Here is a 7,728-nt window from a genome sequence, read left to right as displayed (position 1 = left end):
GATAGTTTCATAATAATCTCGAGATTTTTTGACATTTGATGTCATAAACCAGAAATTGTTTGGAAAAATGTTTGGAAGACATTCATCCAAATTTGAGTATCTGTTAAGCCAAGATGTTTCCATATCAAGGCAATTTTCAAAGATACTTTTGGTGAAATATTGAAAATTTTAAGGTGAGTTTATATATATATATATATATATATATATATACAATAAAGATTAAGAAGCCAAAATCAAAATATTGTAGTTGATCTTCAAGATTCATGATCTAGTAATAAAAAATATTCCCAATGAATCAAGGTATGTTTTACACTATATAATTATCTTAGTAATTTGGCTGGAGGATTTTAGCAATAAAATATTGAGGTTTTCAAGTTCTTGAGTTTTAAAGTTTTATAAAATTCTAACATTAAGTATTCTGCGATACAAGGGTGGTACCAGAAAATAATGTTATGATAATATAATACCTAGACAACATATTAAGTCAAACAATTTACTCTACTCTGCATAAATGCTTGTATGAATTACAAACAACTCAAGAAATTACTTTTGTGCAGAAGTGAATAATAAAATTAAAAAGAAAAAGAACATTAAGATCAAAACATAAGAATTTAAGTGGTTCGACAATGTACCAACCTCCACAGTTCGACATGAATAAATCCACTAACTTCGAATAGAGTGACTAGTGATTGTTCATACAAAGCCCTAATCCCAAATTACCCATACAATACTAGCCCATCCCCTCCGCTCCATCAATTAGCCCGCCAATATACAAATATACAAGCCACCTAACCAACAATTACAATGCCAGTAATACTAATCCAATGCAAGTACTCACGTTTTCATAGGCCCTTTAGATTACGGATGGAGAAGAAGGTATCTTGTGCAAATAATAAGCACAAAAATTTCTATAGTGATTGTAATTCAGAGATCTACCTGAAACAAAATTTTGCATAAAAGTAAACATCAATTCTACTAAAAAATAGTTAAAAGCAAATTCATTGTCAATGCTTTCCTCAATTTAGATAAGTGCATAAAAACTATTACATCCTTACTTCAAGTTCAATGCTACTTCTCTCTCTTGTTCAGTGGTATGATGGAAATCCAGATAATCCTTCATATACTTCATCAAGTAAGGCTCAAAAGCTCCAATGATTTTGAGCAACCAAAAAAATGTAATAAAAGCTCAGTCAATCAAATACAAAATCGACTCTATAGAATATATTTCAATTTCATTGTTGTCACAAGCATAATCGTAATTGACATGAAATAGCAAGATACATATAGGCTATCAGAACATATACCATCTTTAGAGCAGCTTTGTTGAAAGGTGACCTTTCCCGTGTTTTGTGGAGATAAATGATGCCACTATTGTTGGAATAGGAATGCCAAAAATATACAAAGCTTGGAGAATTATACATATATATTCAATGGAAAAAAAGGGAAAACTCTTGCAACATCATCTTGATTGAAAAATACAATTCAGTGAGGAAGGAACCTCATTATATTCCAAATTTAATGCAACCCAAAAAATATCTTTAAAATATTTAGTTCTATCTCTAACTTTTGCCATTGTTTCACGTTGGATTGAGTGAGAGGAAAAATACAATCTTCTTTTTGGAAAAGATCTTCAACATGGTTATTCATTGCAAAAAGGAAGCAAAATAGTAAATTAGGAAATGGTGATTTTGTTTCTGAAATATTATGCTAAATGTTGGAAGAAAATGGGTCGAACATGTGGGTTGACCGACCCAAATTATATGAGAGTGTTATTGGAGGGAGAAGTTGAGAAAAATGAATTTGAAATTCAACTTCCCACAACCCACAATTTCCATATATAACTTCCCCATCAAAGAATATGAAACAATGCATACAATATTCATTTGGTAGCAAAAGAGGGAAAAATTCTTGAGGATAGTGGCTTGATTTTGAAATTATATCCTCTCAAATTGGGCTCTTGGATTGTGGCTAACAAATTCCAAATTCTTTCCTTTGTGTTCGGATTTCCAACCAAGGGTGAGTACAAAACAATGTAAAAGTCAAGCAAACAAAAAGCAAGTGATTCAACATCAGTTTGGTGATTTCAAGTAAGTTTTACAATTCAGATTTTCGTTAGAAGCATACAAGCACTTTTTACATTGGTATCAGAGCTTAAATATGTGGTTTTCTTGCATAAACATATGCTGGAAATTGTTAGAAATGATTAAAACTCATGTGTGTTATTTTCTTCAAAAGCTTGAATATCATTAATGTCAACTTTTGATATACTTCGTATGAATTCATGAAATTTATATTGTATGTTCATGATATTATGGAGAATATAACTGGAAAATTTCACTTTATTTGGATTTATATTTTGGGAGAAAAATTGAATCCTAGCTGGGAAAATTGAAATTTCATCACATGATAATTTCTTGCATGTTAAGTTCTACACTGCCCATTTTATATGGTTGGGTAGATTTTCTCGAGACCTTTCCAACGGTGTAAAGAAATATAATTTTTGGTCTTGAATTGTAGAAGTTATAGCCCTCCAAAAATTTTCCAAAAATCCAAAAAAAACTACAATTCTATTTTAAGGCAAATGAACAGTAACCCGTGAATTAAAAAAACTTGAAACAGTAATTGTTGTCGTATATGTGATTAAAAAAATTGTATGTTGGTTCCTCAAATATTGCAAGTGCAATTTTAAAAATTGCATGTTGATCTTCATGCTTTTGAATGTTTATTATTCCAAATGCAATTTGGAAAATTACATGTTGTTCCCCATACTTTTGAATGTTAAATATTCCAAATGTAATTTAAAAATTTGCATGTTGGTCCCTCAAATATTATAAAATAAAATTTGAAAATTTTGCGTGTTAATCCCAACAATTTTGAATTTTGTTTATTCCAATACCAATTTGAAAAGTTGTTTGTTGGTCCAAAATTTATTTTCTGAAATTTGATTATTCCAAATTCAATTTAAAAAATTGCAAGTCCGTCCTTCAAAAATTCTTATTTTTTATCTAGTTAAACTAATTTTCAGATAATCAAAATATTTTTTATTATATATATTGAACATGATTAAATTTGATTTTTTTTTTAAATCAAGAATATTTGTTTAGTGTTATTTGTCTAGCGGGATTAATTTTTTAGTGCTCTCATTTTTTCAAATAAAAAATACTTTAAAAGTATTTGATATACCACATTTTCAATGTATTCATAAATGGTGTGGATCTTGATTAGGTTATGCAATTCATTGTGACTAGTTTTTAATTACTGTGCTTAATTAGATATAGCTGGATCAATACCCTTTTAGCATCCTTAGAGGGGAAGCTAGTAGAGCACGGGCTATGGAACGTTTTGAAAAATTATGTGCATATAGAAACTATGAAATGGATCCATGACATAACCTAAGACAACACATAAAATATATTAAAACAATGCGTCGAGAAGTGATACATTTGGGATAGCCTATATGTGAGGTAGAAAATATGTATCATCGTATGAGGACGTTTCCTAAACATTGGCATGATATTGCTATTGAAGTTTTGGATATTTCGCCACCTCTACACTACAGTTATTTGATTAGATCTTGATGAGGAAATGGAAATCGAAAAAATGAGAATTTTATAATTAATTTAGATATGTATGATTAGTTCAAATTGTTGAACAATATCTATGTGAAATTTTGTTTTTCCATGTTTAGTAATTGTTTAAAGAAGCTAACTATGATCGCGTATACATATTTGACATTTTGAACATATATATATGTTTCATATTTATCACATATAGTCAAAATATTTTGCTTATTTTATACATGATTAATGTTTTAATTTAGTGGGAGTTTTAAAGTTGGAAGAGTTTAAGTAATTCTGACCTAGAACCTATGATTTCGTACTATGAAATTAATTTTGTGATAGTGTAATATTAGGATAATAGACAATGATTGGGAACTACTAACTTTCGACTCTCTGTCTAGTGAGAAATTATCATAAAACTTAATTTGCATGAGTGCAAGATGATGTGTGCATAGATGGATATTTATATGATTGTCTCTAAAATTTTGATAGATCATGGCATCCAAGAGTAGACCTTATTAAGGGTGAGAAATTGAATGGCGAAAACTATAACACTTAGCACCATAAAATTTGGTATGTATTGGATGAATAGGATTGCCTTGAGAACATCAACCACATGATGGAAGACCCAAGGGTAGGTCAAACCGCTTAATAGAGAAGGGATCAGGAAACTTACCAAATATGGAAAAAGAAATATTCCACTGCTTATACAATTTTGGTAAGTTCCATGATGGATGATCTCTTTCATGAGTGTATGCAATTCCCGACTGCTCATGACATCTGGACATATTTGAGAAAGAAATACGGTGGTACTACTGTGACTAGACTGAGACAGCTAACAATTAAGTTTGATGCTTAAAAAAAAAATCTAATGACAACATCACACAGCATGTGAGGACCATGTCTACTATGATTAGGGGGCTGAAGTCGGCTTGGCACATACTCTCTCAGCTTTAAGCGTAAGAAGAATTTATTCAAATACAGAAAAGTGAGGGAAAAGAAACTGGATAGAGGCCAAAAGAAAACAAACCCAAGTGCAACAACAAGGTTAAATGGTTTGGAAAGAAGAAAGATAAGAGAAAGTGAAATACTTCAATTGTCAAGTGCTGTGTCACTTTGCACAGGATTGTCCTGAGCCAAAAAATGTAGATCTTATAAATACTTCTTTTGGTGCTATTTATGTTTCAAACACTTTTATGCTAATTGAATCTTATCCTATGTGGACTCAGGAGCGACAGACCATGTAACTAGAGATCGAGAAGCGTTTGTAGAGTTCTGTTTATTTTCAATTGGCACAAAGTGGATATACATTGGCAATGATGATAGAGTGGGGGTGAAAGGGATCGGTACATGCAAGTTACATTTGCGTGGTGGCCATACTATTCTCCTTCATGATGTCCTATTTTCATAGAGGATACGAAAGAACTTAATTTCCATTATTGTTATTTTAAGATTAGGTTTCAATTTGAACTTTTATGATAATTTATTCGTATAAACAATGATAATGTATTTTATGGATCTGGACATGTAGAAAGTGGGTTTGTAGTATCAGATCGTGATCCAAACACTTATAATTATTATGCTGATTGTTATTTTTCTATGCATGTATCTTCTTTTCTTCTAAAGATGTGAATATTGATGCATCTATATGGCATGACAAATTAGGACATATTGGGCAAGAAAGAATGAATAGGTTAACGAATGAAGGCATGCTAGGTTCAATCTCTAAGGCTTTTTTACCTACTTGTGAACATCGATCAACCAGAGAAACAGCACAAAAACCATTTGGTACATCCTTCAGAGCCAAACTTCTATTGTAATAAGTCCATTCAAATATATGTGGCCCTGATGAATGTGAGGGCAAGACATAGAGCCTTTTATTTTGTTACTTTTATAGACACTCACTACAACAAAAGTTACTTTTTACGGTATATATTTATGTCGTGCATATAAGGCATGACATAAAAATAAATTATTTACGCCATGCGATAAATGTATGCCATTAAAAATTAATTGCTTAAGGTATCCGTAAATGTGATTATTTACATCGCACCTGTGGGGTATGCCGTGTTCGTAAAAAAATTGGACTTTTTACGGCACGCATAAGTAAGCCGTAAATGCCATCTTTTTTCTTCTATTTCCTTCTTTTCATTTCGACGTCTTTCCTCTTCGTGCGATTTCTTCCTTCTCTTTCCGACTGTCATTCTCTCCCAAATTACCAACCTTCAATCGCCCATCAATCATTCAATCAGCCATTAGCTGTAAGCCCACTAATACACTTGCTTCAATATTGCCCTAATTGAATTTCAAAATCCAGTTCCTTTTTTCCTCTTGCCTTCATTCAATCAGCCATCACAAATGGTATTTTTTCCTCCTGCCCCCCCTCTCCTTTTTTTACAAATTTTTAATAAATTGATTGAGCTGTTCATCTGTTGAGATCTATTGAGGAAGCTACTCGAGTTTGTGATTTAAATGAACCTAGCCAACTTAACCTCATTTATAGAGATGTTTATTTCATTTAGTTCAACATGTTTTTCAGTCTTATTCTTTAAACATGGCATTTCAAATTCATTGAACACAACATTCCTATTGCTGATTATTTTTATGCCTTTGTCATCTAAGACCCATAGTCTGTGACATTTTACTCTTTCAGGATACCCCAGCAAAACACACTTTGGTACCCTAGGATCTAATTTCCTACAATTTGGTGTGCACATGCAGCACATCCAACACTTTAATATGTGATAGGTCAGGTGGTTTTCCAGTTCACAGTTCTTCAGGTGTTTTGAAGTCAATAGAATTGCGAAGGGACCTATTTATAATGTATGCAGCAATACAAACAACCTCAACCCAAAACCGTTTTACTAGTCCTGAGTTGATAAGAAGACATCTAACTTTGTTCATAAGGTTTCTATTCATTCTTTCAGCAAACCCATTTTGTTAGGTTGTGTTTCTAACGGTCCTATGTCTGATTATCCATTTTTGTTCGCAAAAGTTCTCAAATTCAGAATTACAGAACTCCAATCTATTATCAGTCCTTAATGTTTTCAGTTTCTTATTCAACTGATTCTCTGTCATTTTAAGCTAGGTTCTAAATTTTTGGAAAGTTTCATATTTGACCCTCAAAAGGTAAACTCAGACTTTCTTGAAATAGTCATCAATTATCGATAAGAAGTATTTGTTTTCCTAGAGGTGAGGTGACTTTTAGCTCCTCACATGCCATAATGAACATAATCCAAAGGTCTATTAGTGGTATGAGACCCTATATTAAAACTCATCTTGTGGGACTTACCTAATACATAAGTCTAACAAAACTGACGAGGCTCTATTATATCTTTCCCAAGTAACTTTTGGTTACTTAGATATTTTAGGCCCTTATTTCCAATTTGTCCTAATCTATTGTGCCAAATTTCAAATCCATTCTCAATTATAACCAAAGAACTAGTATCTTAGGTGGTTATGGTTTCTCCAATAAGATAGTACAGCCTATTTTTCTTGGGTCCTTTCAACACAACAAGTGATCACGTTTAGTACACTATTGTCAGATTTACATGTATACTCTTCATCTTAAAGAATCCCTAATAAAATAAGGTTTCTTTTTAAGTTTGGGACATGCCTAACATTCTTATTTTTTCTCACAATGCCATCATGCATTTTATTGGCAATGTCCCCAATTTCTTGTATAGTTTGTGAGTTATTATCCACAATGTACACTTTCTTCGGTTCAATTGGTTTGTAATTGTAGAACCAAGATCTACTAGGATTCATGCGAAATGTGCATCCTGAGTCTAAGATCCAATCCTTGTCACTATCATCACTGGACAAAGTCATTACAAGAAGACTATCCAAATCATGATTGATAGCAGCATAGGTCAATAGTGCTTTGGTCTTTGTCCTTCCTTTTCAATTCAAAATAGTCTCTCTTAAAGTGCCCAAGTTTTCTATAGTGATAGAACTTTTTATTACTCTTATCCCTGGATTTGGATCTACCTCTGGATTTTGATTTAAATTTTCTGTTTTGGGTATTATTTTCTTTCTTTTCTATTCTTTCTCTCACAAACATGCTCCCTTCTCTTGTGTTAGATTTAGTTTCTTTTTTGACCTCTAGTTCTCTAGGTCTTAAAGCATTTGTTATTATAGTCTAAGTTAGAACATCTCTTGAGTATTT

The sequence above is a fragment of the Olea europaea genome, chromosome 6 (genome assembly GCF_002742605.1).
Source record: "Olea europaea var. sylvestris chromosome 6, O_europaea_v1, whole genome shotgun sequence".
NCBI classification, from domain to species: Eukaryota; Viridiplantae; Streptophyta; class Magnoliopsida; order Lamiales; family Oleaceae; genus Olea; species Olea europaea.
This window is presented reverse-complemented; position numbering follows the sequence as displayed.